The sequence below is a fragment of the Sorex araneus genome, chromosome X (genome assembly GCF_027595985.1).
Source record: "Sorex araneus isolate mSorAra2 chromosome X, mSorAra2.pri, whole genome shotgun sequence".
NCBI classification, from domain to species: Eukaryota; Metazoa; Chordata; class Mammalia; order Eulipotyphla; family Soricidae; genus Sorex; species Sorex araneus.
Window position 1 is genome coordinate 11,718,708 of NC_073313.1, and position 18,756 is coordinate 11,737,463.

At 39.4% G+C, this 18,756-nt stretch overlaps 1 long non-coding RNA gene across 1 annotated transcript in view; it reads left to right on the plus strand.

The window, feature by feature from the left end:
• LOC129399619 (uncharacterized) overlaps positions 1-3,252 on the plus strand; it is a 65,722-nt gene extending 62,470 nt beyond the window's left edge. Inside the window, exon 3 of the long non-coding RNA XR_008627199.1 lies at positions 3,129-3,252. This is a non-coding gene — a long non-coding RNA (uncharacterized LOC129399619). The remainder of the gene's footprint in view (positions 1-3,128) is intronic.
• The last annotated feature ends 15,504 nt before the right edge of the window (positions 3,253-18,756 follow it).

An 18,756-nucleotide genomic window follows, 5' to 3' on the forward strand; every position in this document is an offset into this window, starting at 1 on the left:
GAGCATACATATTTTTTCTTGTAGTGGGGCACCCTCAGCTGTGCTCAGTGATTACTCCTGACTTTATGTTCAGGGATCACCCCTGGCAGGACTTGAGGGGCACTATGTGGTGCTGGGGATTGAATAAAATTCAGCCGGTACAAGGTAATCACCTTAGCCCCTGTACTATCTCTCTGGCCCTTAGCCTTGACTATTTTTCTGTTGACAAGGATGATTTTTCAAAGGCAAGTAATAGTCAACCAACTAAATTGCAACTGTAGTTTTTCAAAATTGACAAATATATTTGAATTATATGTTAAAACAAAAACAAGAGTTTGGGATAAAATATTTTAAAATTTCCTGTTCTTGAATAAATATATTGCCATGCCGTGGTCCTTACTTATAATCTCTTTGAGAGTAGCAACATCTGATCGAGTTCTTCATATTTGCCAGTGGCCTATTTGGTTGGCATTGAGTCCTTGGTATCTCACTGTGATGTAAAAATTCAGTAATCTAGTTGGTAGCACTTGACATTATTAAGAAATGAGTGTGTTTAAGCTAAAAGAAAACAAAAATCCACAGCATATATCCAAGTAGCAAGTTGACTAAAAATAGAGCTATTGGTCTTGAAGCTTCTATTTCTAGGTCCCAAATCTCCAGTGGATGGTCCATTCCCATCTAGGACACATTGAGCATTTCCCAAGTCAGAGAGCTTCCTTCCAGTATCCAATCCACAGAGGGGGCTATGGCTTAACCATCTCAGTAAACCCATCTAAAACACCATTCTGTTTTGTTAAATGCTGTCAGGGGCCCATATGGGATATCATGGATCGACCCGGGTTGGTCGAGTGCTGGGCAAACACCCAACCACTGTACTATTGCTCTGGCCCAAGGAATTCCCCTTTTGATCACACCAACTTCTACTCAAGAAGAATGTCCTTAGGCTCAGAGGCTGTTCCTCCTTCAAGACACCTCTCCTTTGCATGACTTCTCCCTCCAGTATACCATTTTTCTTAATGAGATGCCCAGCACCTACAGACTTAGTGAATGGCACTTTTGATTTTGAAATCATCTGCCCAGTTCTCTAAGTGTTGAGTTTAAATAGACTGTTGGTATTGTATTTAATTGAAAACACTTTGTTTTGCAGTAATTTTAAGTCTCACAAGGCAACATTTCAACTGGGGTTGGTTAGGTTACATGACTAGACAGGGAATCTGTGTCATCATTATCTCAGCCTTGATTTGTTTTGCCTTCAAAGATCAGTTTAGAATAGTTTGCCAGAACAAATCTTATTTGCAGTGGCTGCAATGGGATTTCTGTTGAAACCAAGGTATAATAGAGAATATGTAGCTAAGGAAAAATTAGCATATTTTAAGCAAGTTTTGGAGACTTGCAAACTGCTATAGTGCATCAGGGTTCTGCAGAGAAACAGCCAACACACACATGCATATGTGCATACACATGCATACATATATGCATGAATATCGAGAGATTGACTTTAAGGGATGAATCACATGATTACTGAGGTTGAGAAGTCTCTTGAGGTTTCTTTTGCAAGCTGTAGATCGAGGGGTGTAGTTCCAGTCCATGTTCAAAGATTCAAGAACCAGAAGAGCCAATGGTTTAAGTTGCACTGAGAAGATCCATGTCCAAGTTCAAAAAGAGAGAGAAAATACTCCCTTACTTTACTTTTTGTGCTATTCAGACAGTAGATTGGATGAGTTCCAGTCACATTGGGGAAGGCAATCTTATTTGTTCAGTCTATTGATTCAAATGTTAATCTCATAAGGCATACCCTCACAGAGAGACCCAGAATAACATTTAACCAAATATCTGTGTATACTGTGCCTTAGTTAAGTTGACCATAAAATTAGCCATCACAGGTGGTGAACTGTTTGGTAAATGTCAATGGATACTTGGTATCCCCATATTAAATGTGTCTCCATTTTGACAGATTAAATTGAGCACCTTCCTATGAGTCCTTATTCACCCACTGCCTTGATTATTTCCCTGCCACCTATCTTTGGCATGAACCTATCTCAAATGTAAACAAAACTCTTGAAAATCTTTTCTAAAGAAGTGGACTAAAGCATTGGTTTCAGCTACAGGTAAATTGTTTGGAATATATGGAGGCAGTTTTGTTTGTCACCATGGGGGACATGTCACTGGTATCTAGTGGGTAGAGGCCAGGGATGCTCTTCAGTGTCACCCAATGTACAGGGCAACTCCATAGCAAAGAATTATGTGACCCAAAATATCAGTGATGCTGCGATTGAGAAATCCTAGAGAAAAAGAGACACCCCACACCACTCAACACAATACACCACAAATGTCCCCTGCCTATGTCATGGGGAGCTTTATGCAAGCTTTCTGGATCTGCATTTTCCCACTGAGTTTAAATTACTGGCTAGGATCGAACATTAAAGTGGGCAACTTTCAAATACCTTGACGGTAGATATGATACATCTCAAATTAGTGTGAAACACAAGAAAGCCATAGGAGAAGTTAAGCAGCACTTTGAAATCTAGGCGAGCTGTGAGAACTGCATGCAGATGGCTTTGTTCCAGCTCACAGGGCCAGTATCCTGTAGTGAGTTCTGATCTGGAGAGAAGCAAACATTCATTTTTCCAGAGGCAGATGCTGAAACTGCAGTCATGACGTTAGAAGGTAGCATAGCATTCACAGTGAAATACCCCTTCTCTTCTATCTGCTGCGGGTCGTCCTCACTCATTGGAGTTAGTGGCAGAACTTTGCTCAGAAATCCTATTTCTTGACTTACAGAATTATGTGTTCCACACTAAGCCTGATTTTCCCTTTCCTTTCTTTCTCTCTCTCTCTGTGTGTGTGTATGTGTGTGTGTCTTGTTCTCTTGCTAAATATGTGTCTTTGCTCAGGGTCAGAATAAATATCCGTTAATAATTTAAAAAAAGATGGAGCTACTTCTCTTTTACATCCTCAAATCTCTCAAAGCACGTGATGGTCTAAGCATATCTGGTTTCTGAGTAGCTGAGTGATGAAATATGATTGGCCTCTGAGCATCGATTCCTCTTCTCCTTTCCCTCCTACTCTCGTCTAGCAGTTGTTTGTTAGGATAGAACCATTCCTCACATACAAGAGTAAAGAACAGAGTTCTGTCTTTTTGTCCTTAGGAAAAGGTGGGCTCTTTTGGCTTCCTGACATGGATGAGGATCTTGAAAAAGAAACTTGGCAGACCTTCTCTGTTCCCTGGGGCTACAGCAAAGCAGTAGAGGACGAAGGAGAACATATATGCCAGTGAGTAATAGTTCATAAATAAGAATGTAAGGAATCTTGTTTTCTGAGAATAGTTTATGGTTTTTGATATGATGAATTTATTTGAAGAATGTTTGAACTCCACGTTTCAGAATTATTCAAGAATAATACCTTTGTAAACAAAGGATTAGGTCCTTCTGAGTTTTGTTTTGGTAGTATAGAATTAAACAGAACAGTGGAAATGTGGCAGAAATATAAAAGAAAAATGCAAAACCATATACTTCTCTGGGCATTTTCTCAGGACTAAATGTCCAGAGGTAGTTTTTGGGAGAAAGAGAAATGATTGTAGCTGCTTGCTCTTTTTAATGGTATTATAGTAAGCTGAAATTTGCAGTAAAACTTTTGACTTTATTTTCTGCAAGGGAAATTGGATTGAGCTGTTTATTTTTGTTTTTAAATGGTATGTTCTTAATGAAATACATATCAGCATGAAAAGTTTTGAATGTCAAACCCCTATGTTGGTTATAAAATTTGGTTTTTATTTCATTGCTTCTTTATGTTAGATGATCCTGAGAGATCAGATTTTCTTCTTTGAAAAAACTACTATTTTACAGATAGTCCAAATATTTGGTAATGTCTTATCAGTTATATAAACATATGATTATTTATTGAGGTTGTCTAAGATGTAAGAATGAAGCTTTTGCAGTAATGCATACATTTTGGAATACCTATTGGAATGTTTTCAGACATTTTGTTGTTTAACAGTTCTCACTAGACACTGATAAGCCACTTGTGAGTTTGTTTAGTATTACTTTAGTAGATTCTCTGAGTGATATTAGTGTTTATACATTGTAATATGAACATAATGTGGAAGCCGAAGTATACAGAAACTGCCACTTGTTAAAAAAAGCTCTTCAGATGGATACAGTTCCTTACCTTTGACCTTTACTACTTGGAAATTTCCTATAACAGTAATCACTTGGTTATAGTATTTTGTCCGAAACAGTTTTGAGTGTTTACATGAGAACAAATGAAATAACTTTCTGTTCTGTAGTTCATTACAAAGAAAATTTAGAAATTGCAGAAATTGATGTTGTCATTCAATGGGACTGAAAGACACAAAACATTCTGACATTTTAAACTGGTGTCTGTGATCCCCCAAAACTACTATTTGCTTGTGACATAATTTTACTGTATGACTTTCAATTTAAGCACCCATGTTTTCCTCCTAGTCTCATACTCAAAGGATGAATATTTGGGCTACGAGGATGATTAGTTAAGACGTAAGATCGTGGAATTTGTATCTAGTATCTTGCTCTTTCTCTCAATATTAGGAAAAGAAATATATTTCATTCCAAGCATAGTGATTATGGATTTGGTGGGAAGTAGGTAATAAGTGAGATTTGAAATATTTCTTTTCTTAGTTAATTCCATTTTATCTCATGTCCTTGCCAAGATCCCCGAGTACAGGCAAAGACCTATTCTTTTAGTGGCCTAACTATATAGGAAATACAAGTTTTTCATTTGTATTTCATTCATTCAATGGTGATCACAATGTGCACAAAATGAGGAAACTTAGTTGTTCGGGGGGTCCGAGAGGTGAGTAACAATAGGAACAGTTCCTAGCACAGGGTTTCCTTCATTCAGTTATCTAATTACTGATAGCAATTATTATTTTTACTACTGGTAATAATGATAGAGGCACATATGCTGGGGGAAAAGGCAGCTCAGATAGAGAAGGGACCACCTAGTAAAGGGTGCTAGGAGGGCCTGTTTGGGATGGAAGATGCGGGCTGAAAGTAGACTATAGACCGAACATGATGGACATTTAATACCTCTACTGCAAACCACAACACCCAAAATGAGAGAGCGAGAGAGAAAAAGGAAATGCCCTGCCACAGAGGTGGGGTGGGGTTGGGAGAGGACATGGTGGGGTGGTCGGAGGGATGCTAGGAACATTGGTGGTGGAAAATGGGCACAGGTGGAGAGATGGGCACTCAACATTGTATGAAACGCAAGCACGAAAATTTGTAAATCTGTAACTGTACCTCACGATGATTCACTACTAAGAAATAAAAAAAATAATACTAGTAAAGTAAATAATGATAGAGGCAATCTCATTGGTAAAACTTCAGGCTAGTTTGAGTGACTGTTCAGAGTTTTTATTTTTTAATCTTCCAGTAGGAAAAATTATTCAGCTAAGATTTTGGAAGAGTGAGTATGTTAGAAGGGAGATTCAATGCCTATACAATTTATTTCATTTTTTTCAGACAAAGCTTCATCATCGTCACTGTCATCACTGTCATCTTGTTGCTCTTTGATCTGCTCAATTGGGCACCAGTAACGTCTCCATCGTGAGACTTGTTGTTACTGTTTTTGGCATATTGAATAAGCCACAGGTAGCTTGTCAGGCTCTGCTGTGCGGAGGTCTTGGTAGCTTGCCGGGCTCTCTGAGAGGGGCAGAGGAATCGAACCAGGGTCGGCCGCGTGCAAGGCGAACACCCTACCTGCTGCGCTATCGCTCCAGCCCAGACAAAGCTTAGGAAAGGGTAATAAAAAAGGTGACAAATTGAGTTAATTGATTTTTTGTTTTTAAAAAGCAGATTTTAGGCACCATGGTTATAATAACGTTTATGATATTGACATACTGCACTTCACCACCATCAAAGTGCCCTCTCACCCATCACTGTTCCTAGTCAGTCTTTATTCCTTTCCACCCCTCCTCTTTATTCTTGTTAATTAGTTTTGTAATTCACGGCTAAGAGTCTGCTATTGTTAGGTACTGATTTTTTTCTCTGTATTCCACAGATGAGTCAATGAATGAGATCATGTGGTAATTTGTTCTTGTCCTTCTGACTAACTTGGCTTAACATGATACCGCCATGTTTCATCCATGCTGCAGCAAGCTGCATGATTTCACCTTTTCTTAACGCTGCGTAGTATTCCATTGTATACATATACAACAATTTCTTTATCCACTCTTGTATTGTTGGACATTTTGGTTGTTTTCATATCATGGCTGTTGTTCTCAAAGTTGCAATGAACACAAGTATGAGTACAGCTTTTCAAACAAATGCTTTTGTATTTTGTGGATAGATGCCACAAAGTGGAATTTCTGGGTCTTGTGGGAATTCTCTGCTTTCACTTTGAGGAATCTCCATACTGTTTTCCATAAAGACTGCACTAGACAACTTTTCTACCAGCAGTAGAAGAGGGTTCCTTTCTCACCACATCCAATAGTAAACCAACACTTACTATTTTTAGTTTTTTTTTCGTAAATGCCCTTTTTAGTGGTGTGAGATAATATCTCACTGTCCTTTTGATTTGCATTTTCCTGATAACAAGTGATGATAAGCACATGCAAAGCAAGAGCCCTACCCTCTGTACTGTGACTCTGGCTCCGGAATACTTTTTCATGTGCCTGCTGTCCTACATTTGAGAATTTTAAGACAGGAGTAAGAAACTCGGATGAGATGAGTTTATTTTAGTTTAACAAATATTTAGGGAATCAGAAATGTGCAAAGTGCTGGGGCATAAAGACAAATGCCTGGCTACAATGAGAAATCATACAGTGCCAATGAGAGTGGCTGAAATGAAAAATGCTATCAGTTCCAGATCCTAGTAAGGATGTGGAACAAGCGAACTTCCCATACTTTATAGTACAATGCTCTTGCAAAAATATCACAGTTGCTTTGGAGACTGGCAGTTTCTTCTAGGGCTAAATATACATATGCCACAAGATCCGTATGATTTTACTCCTATGTATTTCCTCCAGAGAAAGGAAAACCATATTCACAATTTTTCCCTTTCCTCGATGTTTGTAGCACCTGTGTTCAAAATTGCCCTCAAATTGGAAACTATCCAAATATCCGTCAATGGATAAACAAATACACACACTGTGTAAAATCCTCATAACAAACTACTTACACTGCAATAAAAAGGAACAAATTATTGATACACACAACAGTTTGGATGAATGTCAAAGGCATTATGCTGAGTGAAAGAAGCCAGCTTTAAGAGGTTATATACTGTCTGATTCTATTTATATGATGCTACCAAAAAGAGAAAATTATATTGATAAAGAAAAGACCAATAAATTCCAGGGGTCAGGGGTGATAGTACCAGGTCTGAGACTATTCTGCGTCTCAACTGTAGTCCTCTGATTACAAAAATATACAAATGTAATAATATTGTAGAACCATACACCAAAAATTCAGTTTTATTATACAAGAATTAAGAACATGAAAAATAAAATTGCAGTGTTTTTTCTCTTGAGGAGTTCATAGGTAGGAGTTAAACACAGCACAAGTAACCATAGTACAGTGGGGCAATGTAATGATTGAGACTGGAGGTGCCAATGAGCATGACTTGCCATAGTGGCATGCCATGGTTGGATTACAAATGTCCTCAGGCATTTCTCCTCCTTTCCTCTCTCTCTCCCTCCCCCCTTCCCTCCTTTCCTTCTTTTTTTCCTTTTCGGGTCACACCTGGCAATGCACAGGGGTTAGTCTTGGATTCCCACTCAGGAATTACTCCTGGTGGTGCTCAGGGGACCATATTGGATGCTGGGAATCGAAGCTGGGTCAGCCGCATGCAAGGCAAATGCCCTACCCACGGTGCTATCGCTTCAACCTCCCTCTTTTCCTTCTGTACCATTTTTCCAATCCCCCTCCAGATATTTATATACAAAGACCACAGTGATCTGAAATCCAAGCAAGTTCCTTCAAGCTAAAGACTTGTCCATTTACTCTCAACTATTTTCTGTGTCTGCTAAGATATGGAAAAGCTGGAGTACTCCTGACATAGGGTATGATGAGGGCACAGCAGGACAACCAGGAGGGAGAAAACTGAGCAAGATTTCATAGGGACAACAATGCCTATTGTGGAAATTAAAGGATAAGAAGGAAACAGGCATAGAAGGGGTTGTTTGGGGCAATGAGAGGGCGATCGGAGCAATTCAGACAGATTGGTCTGGAGGCCAGAAAGGGAAGTGAACTGGTCGCTCTCAGAGAGGTTCAGTTTCAGGAGTACACGATGTGAGAAGGAGCTGAACTAATGAGATGGAACAGACGCATAGATAACTGTCTATAATAAAGGAACGTTTGCTTTATAACAGTACATTCTGAACATATTCGCCAGCTGATGAATATGAGGCAACAGAGAGTCAATTTGATAAAGAGGGAGGAGGCTGGAATGATGAGATAATGGAAAGAGGCCTAACAAGGTTTTGTACTAACTGTGAAGCTCTGGCAAATGCTCCTGTAACATGTAACATTCAGAGACGGTGGCATTCTGGGAAAGTCTGTCCATTCATTCATTCATCACCATTCATTTAGCAAATCCCTGTGAATTTGTTGCTGCATACAATGCATGAAATAGTGTTTGGGGGATCTAATAGCTGAAAAGGCAGTCCCAACTCTCAAGTAGCTGATATCTTAGGGCCTATATGATCTCAGCTTTGGACAATTTTTTTAAGTATATAGAGAACCTCTCAGGTAATAATACCTAGTAGATGGGAGCAGCAAAGAACAGTCTGGGCGAAAAATACAAATTAGGAGTCATTGGCACAAAGCCAGAAATCAGAGCCTTAGGACATGGTTACATAATCTGTGTTTACATGCCTCAATGGAGCTTGAAAAATATCATTTTTTAAAATAATTTTCAGTCATTTGCCACCATGGTTGGTCCTTGTGTGAGAGGAAAACTGAATCTAGTTCATCCTATGATCTCAAGGGTACTAATCTGCCCTTATTCCTTTCATATGACAACCTGGTAAAGAGTAATTTTTCTAGAAGAGACTGCCTTCAAATCAACAAATATCTCTGGGAGCAGGTGGGTGGATGAAAAAGAGAAGGACCTGGTCCCTGTTCTGAAAAAAACTACAAGAGTCCATAAAACACTTTGTAAATGTTCATAGTGCTTAAGAATTCCTAGAAGTAAACAATCAGAGATTCTAAGTTGCTAAAGGTTTTGAATTTTCTGGGATCTATGCACAGGCAGAGTTGAGAAGCAAATTGTGGGCACTTCCAAATGGAATATGTTCTGAAACCAGTGATTGATAATCTGAATATGCAGCAGCTTGAAATGACAGAGCCAAGTTCTTGAGTCTGACTTTGGATAATGTAGATGGGGAGGCACATGGTGATTTGGAGAGACATTATTTTATTTGTTTTTTTTTAATTAAATCACCATGAAATACAGTTACAAAGCTTTCGTGATTGAGCTTCAGTCATACAATGATCAAACACTGATCCCTCCATCAGTGTACATTTTCCGCCACCAATGACCCCATATCCTTCCTGCCACCCCGCCCCACCCCACCCCACCCCACCCCACCCCACCCCCTGACTCTTTAGCAGACAATTTCCCTCTTTCTCTCTCTCTCTCTACTTTTGGGCTTTATGATTTGCAATACAGATACTGAGAGGCCTTCATGTTTGGTCCTTTCTCTACTTTCAGCACACATCTCCCATACTGAGTGATCCCTCCAACCGTCATTGACTTAGTGATCCCTTCTCCATCCCAGCTGCCTTCTCCCCCAGCTCATGATGCAGACCCCCAACCATGGAGCAATCTTCCTGGCCCTTATCTCTACTATCCTTCGATTTTGGTCTCATACCATGTTATTTGAAATTCCACAAATGAGTGTAGTCATTCTACACTCTATGCGCCTCTCTTTCTGACTCAATTCATGTAGCGTGATACTTTCCAAGTTCATACACTTATAAGCAAATTTTATAACTTCATCTTTTCTAACAGCTGTATAGTACTCCATTGTGTAGATGTAGCAAAATTTCTTTAACTAGTCATCTGTCCTCAGACACTCAGGTTGTTTCCAGATTCTGGCTATTGTGAACAGTGCTGGAATGAACATACATGTGCAGATGTCATTTCTACTGTGTTTTTTTGCTCCCCCAGGATATATTCCCAGAAGAGGTATTTCTGGGAGATATTTTTTTTAATTTTTATTTTTTTTAAATATTTATTGAATAACTGTGAGATAGTTACAAGCTTTCATGTTTGGGTTACAATCACACAATTATCAAGCACCCATCCCTCCACCAGTGCACATTCCCCACCACCAATAGCCCCAATATACCTCCCCTTTCCCACCCTCTCCCCTGCCTCCATGGCAGACAATATTATCCATACTCTCTCTCTAATTTTGGGCATTATGGCTTGCAACATAGACAATGAGAGGTTATCATGTTTGGTCCATTATCTACTTTCAGCACACATCTCCCATCCCGACTGATTCCTCCAGCCATCATTTTCTTAGTTATCCCTTATCTATTCCATCTGCCTTCTCCCCTCCGCTCATGAAGTAGGCTTCTAGTAGGCAATCCTCCTGGCCTTGGTATCTACTGTCCCTGGGTGTCAGCCTCATGTGATGTTATTCTATAATCCACAAATGAGTGCAGTCCTTCTATGTCTGTCCCTCTCTTGTACCTCTCTTTCTGACTCATTTCACTCAGCATGATGCTCTCCATGTCTATCCATTTATAAGCAAATTTAATGACTTCATCTCTCCTAACAGCTGCATAGTATTTCATTGTGTAGATGGACCAAAGTTTCTTTAACCAGTCATCTGTTCTAGGGCACTTGGGTTGTTTCCAGATTTTGGCTACTGTGAACAGTGCTGCAATGAACATATAGGTACAGATGTCATTTCTACTGTGCTTTTTTGCATCCTCAGGATATATTCCTAGAAGTGGTATTGCGGGGTATATGGAAGCTCAATTTCTAGATTTTGAAGGACTGTCCATATTGTTTTCCAGAAAGGATGGACCAGTTGGCATTCCCACCAACAGTGAAAGAGTGCCACTTTTCCCCCACATCCATGCCAGCACTGGTTGCTTTTGTTCATTTGAGTGTGTGCCAGTCTCTGTGGTGTGAGATGATATCTCATAGCTGTTTTGATTTGCATCTCCCTGATGACTAGTGATGTGGAGCATTTTTTCATGTGCCTTTTGGACATTTGTATTTCTTTTTTGAGGAAACTTCTGTTCATTTCTTATCCCCATTTTTTATTATTTAAATTTATTTATTTTTTAATTAGTGAGTCACAGTGAGGGTACAGTTACAGATTCACACATTTTTGTGCTTGTGTTTCCCTCATAAAATGTTTGAGAGCCCATCCCTCCACCAGTTTCCATTCTCCACCACCAATGAACCCAGTATCCCTCCCACCCCCCCAATACCATCCCCCCACCCCACCCGGTCTCTGTGGCGGGGCATTCCAATTTGATATCTCTCTTTCTTTTTGGGTGTTATGATTTGAAATAGGGGTGTTGAGTGGTCATCCTGTTCAGTCTCTAGTCTACTTTCAGCACACATCTCTCTTCCCACACAGGATCTCCAATCACATATTACTTGGTGTTCCCTTCTCTATCTGGGATGACTTTTCCCCCAGCGTGTGAGGCCAGCTTCCAAGCTATGGCGCCAACCTCCTGGTATTATATACTACTATTCTTGGGTGTTAGTCTCCTGCTCTGTTGTTTTATATTCCACAGATGAGTGCAATCTTTCTATGTCTGTCCCTCTCTTTCTGGCTTAGCATGATACTTTCCATGTTGATCCATTTATATGCAAAGTTCATGACTTCATCCTTTCTAACAGCTGCATAGTATTCAATTGTATAGATGTACCAAAGTTTCTTTAACCAGTCATCTGTTCTAGGGCACTCGGGTTTTTTCCAGATTCTGGCTATTATAAATAGTGCTGCGATGAACATATAAGTGCAGATGTCATTTCGACTATAATTTTTTGTTTCTTCAGGATATATTCCCAGAAGTGGTATTACTGGATCAAATGGAAGCTCTATTTCTAATTTTTTGAGAAGCGTCCATATTGTTTTCCAAAGGGGCTGGACCAGTCAGCATTCCCACCAGCAATGTAGAAGGGTCCCTTTCTCCCCACATCCTCTCCAACAGCGGTTGCTTTTGTTCTTTTGATTATCCCCATTTTTTGATGGGGTTGGAAGTTTTTTTTCTTATACAATGGAGAAATTATTCTTATGAGACAGTTTGACATAACTCTGTCGCTAGAATATTTTGATTTAGATGCATAGTGATGCCATGTTAATATGCCCTGCCCCCCCCAACCAAATAGTTAAACTTCTAACTATTCTGGCAACCAGAAAATAAATAAATGCATGTCCTTTTTTCATCCTCAGATCCTCATATGCTCGTGGTGGCCTTAGGAAGGGGTGGAAGTTAGAAGTGGAAATACAGAGAGATAGGTTCAGTCATGGTCTGTGTTGGTGAACAGTTTCCTCCAATGGTGCCCGGACACGTTATACACTAGGTCCGGGCAGTTATGGGGTGAAGGATGACTGGTGCACAGAGAAAACATCCTCAGAAGCAGCTGATGGCTGTTCACTTTATTGACAAACACACACATTTTATTTGCTTTTTGGGCCACACCCAGCAATGCTCAGGGGTTTCTCCTGGCTATGCACTCAGGGATCCCTCCTGGCAGGACTTGGGGATGATATGTGGTGTGGGAATTGAATCAGGATTGACTGTAGGTGAAGCAACTGTCTTACCCACTGTACTATCTTTCTTGCCACATTTAGATGATGTTATAGTTAAATACTTAGAAAGTTGAGGTTCCCTCCCCCCCATGAAATGCCCACCTTTTTATAGAACACTTATTCACCAGAGTACACAAACTCTCAAGGAGTAGTATTCGTTTTGCTGTTCTTCTCACACAGATAAAAAATTGTAACCGATAGTCACACTTCAAACTTGCACTCCCCATTCATAATTCTCCTGAAGCATGCACCTTAATTTTAGGAAGATTGTTTAAGGTGAAAATTAAGGACCCTTTTGCTATCTAGAAAGAAGGGTATTACTGGGAAGGAAATGACTGGGAAACATGTTGGAATTACAGAGAAGAGTGCAAATTATATAAACCATCCCCTCCCCACCTCTTCTGGTCACAAGGCACAAACTCGGGACTTGAAAAGCAAGGTGTCAGAACGTCTTTCCCCAGGCTTTCCATTGCATATTTAAAAAATGTTCTTTAGTCACCATGGATTACGACATTATTCATGATAGGGTTTCAGGCACGCAATGTTCCAACACCAGTCCCTTCACCAGTGTCCATTTCCTTCCACCAAGGCTTCCCATTTCCCTCCTACCCACTAGCCTGCTTCTGTGAGAGGCACTTTTTAATAATTTTTGGCACTGTGGCTTTAAGTACTGTTGCTGAAAGTGTTTTGTGCATAAGACTTTGCTGCCTTCTAGCACGCTCTTCTCCCATTTGGCCACTTCCCTCCACCATTGTTGTAGTGTTCTCTTCCCTGTCCTGTTCCCTCCATCCGCTCTCCACACCCTGGCATGCTTGCTACAGGAGACCAGTCCTCATATTCTTGATTCTATTGCCTTTGACCAAGTGTTATTCCATTACTGTGAGAGAGATCATTCTGTGTCAGTAGAATGATCCATTTTGGACAGCAATTGCACTTTTCCCTTTCAAAGTCCATGCTCAGGGTAAGATGGTTATCCTGTGTTACAGATAATTGTTGATGGGATTGAACACAATCCCCCCAGGGGACTAAAGCTAATGGGTTAGAAGCTTTATATCTTTAACACACGTGCTTAGGAAACAATCTCTCTTTCCTACTATAGAACTCAAAACCCCAAAGCAGAAATAATGCATACAAAGTCAGCTCTAGTAATTATATCTTTGTTTTTTTTCTTAATTTTTTGTTGATTCTGTTCCTCTATTTGTAAATGATTAGTATACCTTAATGCCAGTTCTCATCTCAGAGGATTTTTTTGTGCTGATTTTTCCATTTCCCTGAAATATTTTACCATTTATGCATCTGCTCAGATGTCTCCTGTTCAGAGACATTTTCTGAACACTTTGCTTAAAAATTGTCTCTTTTCATTGCTTCTCTCTCTTTTAAAACATAACTAGAATTCTCTTCAGAGAACTTACAGTTACCCAGCCTCCATGTACAGTTATTAGTTTGTTTATTGTCTAGTTTTCGCTATCAGTGATAGGTATTCAACAAATATCCCTTAACTTCAATTTTAAGCTCCATTAACTATTCCAGTATTGATGTTTTAACTTCAATATTGAATGGATAAGTGAAGGAATCCCTGTGCTTTTTTACTTCCTCTATTAGGGTTGTCCTAGAGAAAGCTTGCATGCACTGAGATTAATTCATTGATTCTATATGGGGCTGTGTTGCTGTGCTGAAATATGTTAGTGGGAAGGTAGCATTATCTACCATTACTAAATTAATATTTTGTCCTTTTAGGAATACTCATTTAACTATGATTTGTGGGTGAAACTGCTCTGTAGAATAGATACTGCACTGAGATTTAACATTGCCAGTATATCAACATTGTGCATGTTCCTCTTGTGCTTTCATGAGGACAGAGATAGCAAATGCTAAAATAGATAAATGGAGTTTTGAGAAAGTACGTAAAGATTAACTATATCCCAAATTTCTCTTCCGCTACCTACCCCAGCCTGCCACTTTGGCAGACAATTTTCTTCTTCTCTCTCTTTTGCTTTCTTTCTCTTATATCTCATGGTGATTCAATAAAAAAAATATAAAAAAGATTACCTATTTGTTATGAAAAATCATACTCATTTATAATACATGAACATAAAAATGATTTGCAAAAGCATGATTTTCTTAAGAAAATGCTTATAAAATTATAAAATAAGTGTATTTTCTTTTATTACATCTTATTCTTTTTTTAAGACTAGAAGAAGATTGATGGATGAGTTGTATATACTCAAGAACCAGAGCACAAGTTTACTCAAAGAATAACCAGGCTCTTACATCTTATTCTTAAACATTGCTTCACTTTATTAGAATAATATTGGGAATTATTCATTCTTTGTTTCCACATCACCAATAGAAATCACTTAAGCTGAAGTATTTTTTAAAATAAAGCATATTGCAACTGGCATGTAAACAGCACTCAGGATAATCTCTGTATAGGCATTTTAATTTAGAAGTTTTTCAATTGAATCACTGTGAGATAGACCCTAGCAAAGCTGTTCATGATTAGGTTTCAGTCAAGCAGTGTTTAACCCATCCCTAACCAGTGCACATTTCCCAGCACCAATGTCCCCACTTTCCCTCTAATCACCCCCCAGCCTGCCTTTATGGCACTTTTTTCCTCTCTCACTCTCTCTCTGTCTCTCCTTTTGGGCATTGTGGTTCACAGTACAGATACTGAAAGGTTATCAGGAATATCCCTTTACCTACTTTTAACACTCAGTTCTTATCTAGTGTGATCATTTCCAACTATTATTGTCATACAGGTCTCTTCTCTGTCTTACCTACCCTCTGCCCCACATACAGTTGTGGTTGATTCCAACCATTGACCAGTTCTCCTAGCCCCTGTTTTTCTTGTGCTTTTATATTAGTCTTCATATATATATATATATATATACACATATATACACATACATATATACATACATGTACATATGTATATATACACATATACATATACATGTGTATGTATGCATTTTAAAACTCATTTTCCATTTGTATTGTTTTACACTTTAATGTTCAAAGATTGATGATGTTGTCTTTTGACTTTAACACCATACTTGTATTACATCTTTGAGACTACACTATTTCTATTTCAGTAGCATGGACACTAGAATATCCCTGTAGTTCCACAGTTTACAAATGTAGTATGGCTATAAATCATAGAAAAATAAGCATTTTAAATAGCACTGTAGTCCCGTTGATCATCAATTTGCTCGAGCAGGCACCAGTAACGTCTCCATTGTGAGACTTGTTGTTACTGTTTTTGGCATATTGAATAAGCCACAGGTAGCTTGCCAGGCTCTGCCATGCGGGTGGGATACTCTCGGTAGCTTGTCGGGCTCTCCAAGAGGGATGGAAGAATCGAACCAGGGTCGGCCGCATGCAAGGCAAATGCCCTACCTGCTGTGCTATCGCTCCAGTCCATGTCATGTAAAATCTTCATTATGTAAAGATTTTGCGTTTAATTATCTTTGGGAAGTGTTGGACCCACACTTGCTGTGCTCAGGGCTTACTTCTGGCACTGTGTTCCAGGGATCACTCCCACCTCAGGGTGTTACGGTTTGCAATACAGGTAACAAGCAGCCATCATGTTTGGTCCATAGTCTACTTTCAACATGCATCTACCATCCCGAGCAATCCCTCCAACCGTCATTTTTTTAGTGCTCCTTTCTCCATTCCAGCTATCTTTTCCCCCAGCACATGAGATCAGCTATCAAGCCATGGGGCAGTCCTCCTGACCCTTATTTTAACTGTCCTTAGGTGTTAGTCTCCTATTATGTTACTTTGTATTCCACAAATGAGTGCAGTCATACCCTTTTATGTCTGTCCATCTCTTTCTGACTCATTTCACTTAGCATGATACTCTCCATGTTGATCCACTTATATGCAAATTTCATGACTTGATTTTTTTCTAACAACTGCATAGTATTCCATTGTGTAGATATACCAAAGTTTTTTAAACCAGTTATCTTTCTCGGGTGCTTGGTTTTTTTCCAGATTCTGGTTATTGTAAATAGTTCTGCAATAAACATATAAGTGCATATGTCATTTCTACTGTACTTTTTTTTGCAGCTCTGGGATATATTCCCAGAAGTGGTATTGTTGAGTCAAATGGGAGCTCGGTTTCTAGTTTTTTGAGAAATGTCCATATTGTTTTCCAAAAAGGCTGGACCAATCGCCATTCCCACCAGCAGTGGACAGTCCCTTTCTCTCCACATCCACGCCAACACCAGTTGTTTTTGTTCTTTTGAATGTGTGTCAGTCTCTGTGGTGTGAGATGATCTCTCATAGTTGTTTTGATCTGCATCTCCCTGATGATTAGTGATGAAGAGAATTTTTTTCATGCGCCTTTTGGCCATTCAGATTTATTCTTTGAGAAAGTTTCTGTTCATTTCATAGCCCCATTTTCTGATGGGAATGGATGCTTTATTCTTGTAGAGTTCAACCAGTGCTTTGTATATCCTTTATATTAACCCCTTATTGGAAGAATATTTGGTGAATATCCTTTCCCATTCTGTAGATTGTCTTTGTATTCTGGTCACTGTTTCTTTTGATGTACAGAAACTTAAGATAGTCCCATTTGTTTATCTCTGTTTCCATTTGTTTGATCAATGGTGTTTCATTTTTGAAGATCCCTTTAGCTTCAATATCATGGAGGGTTTTGCTGACCTTTTCTTCAATGTACCTTATGGATTCTGGTCTGATATTGAGGTCTTTAATCCTTTTTGATCTGAGTTTTGTACTCACATTTCTTTCCCTTGGCTGTGTTGCCTGATACAGCTGGGGCTGTTTGAACCATTTCCTCTTTTCTCATTCAGCAGCCTAGCATGAACTTTCTTCCACATCATTTGGGTTCCAAGAAGACAAAAATGAAGTTGATAGTTTCTTAAGATGTGATCTAGATGTCACCTAGTTTTACTTCGCTCATTCTTTTGGTCGAAACACCAGATACACCAGATACAAGGAGATGAACTCCACATCTTGATGGGAGGAGCTGCAGGGTCACATTGCAGAAGGGTATGTGATGTGGGAAGAAATACTGAGGAATTGATGGCGGCCATTTTTGCAGATACTCAGTCACAGCATGGTAGCATGAAAAGATTGGGAAATTCTTTAGATACACTTAATTATTTAAATTAATTTATTTTTAATCAGTGAATCACTGTGAGGGTACAGTTACATATTTATACATTTTCGTGCTCGTATTTCCCTCATACAATGTTCGCAAACACATCCCTTCACCAGTGCCCATTCTCCACCACCAATAAATCCAGCATCCCTCCCACCCCATAATCCCATCTCCCACCACCCCACCCTTCTGTTCTCTCTCTCTAATTGGGTGTTGTGGTTTGCAATAGGGGTATTGAGTGGCCATTGTGTTCAGTCTCTCGTCTACTTTCAGCACACATCACCCTTCCCCCGCATGGCCTCTAACCACATTTTACTTGGTGTTCCCTTCTCTATCTGAGCTGCCTTTTCCCCAGAATGTGAGGCCACCTTCCAAGCCATGGACTCAACCTCCTGGTATTTATTTCTACTATTCTTGGGTGTTAGTCTCCTACTCTGTTGTTTTATATTCTACAGATGAGTGCAATATTTCTATGTCTGTCTCTCTCTATCTGGCTCATTTCACTTAGCATGATACTTTCCATGTTTATCTACTTATATGCAAAGTTCATGACTTCATTTTTTCTAACAGCTGCATAGTATTCCATTGTGTAGATGTACCAAAGTTCCTTCAACCAGTCATCTGTTCTCGGCACTCGGGTGTTTCCCAGATTCTGGCTATTGTAAACAGTGCTGCGATGAACATATAAATGCAGATGTCATTTCGACTATACTTTTTTGCTTCTCTGGGATATATTCCCAGCAGTGGTATTGCTAGGTCAAACGGGAGCTCAATTTCTAATTTTTTGAGAATCGTCCATATTGTTTTCCAAAAGGGCTGAACCAGTCGACATACCCACCAGCAGTGTAGAAGGGTCCCTTTCTCCCCACATCCTCTCCAACAGCGG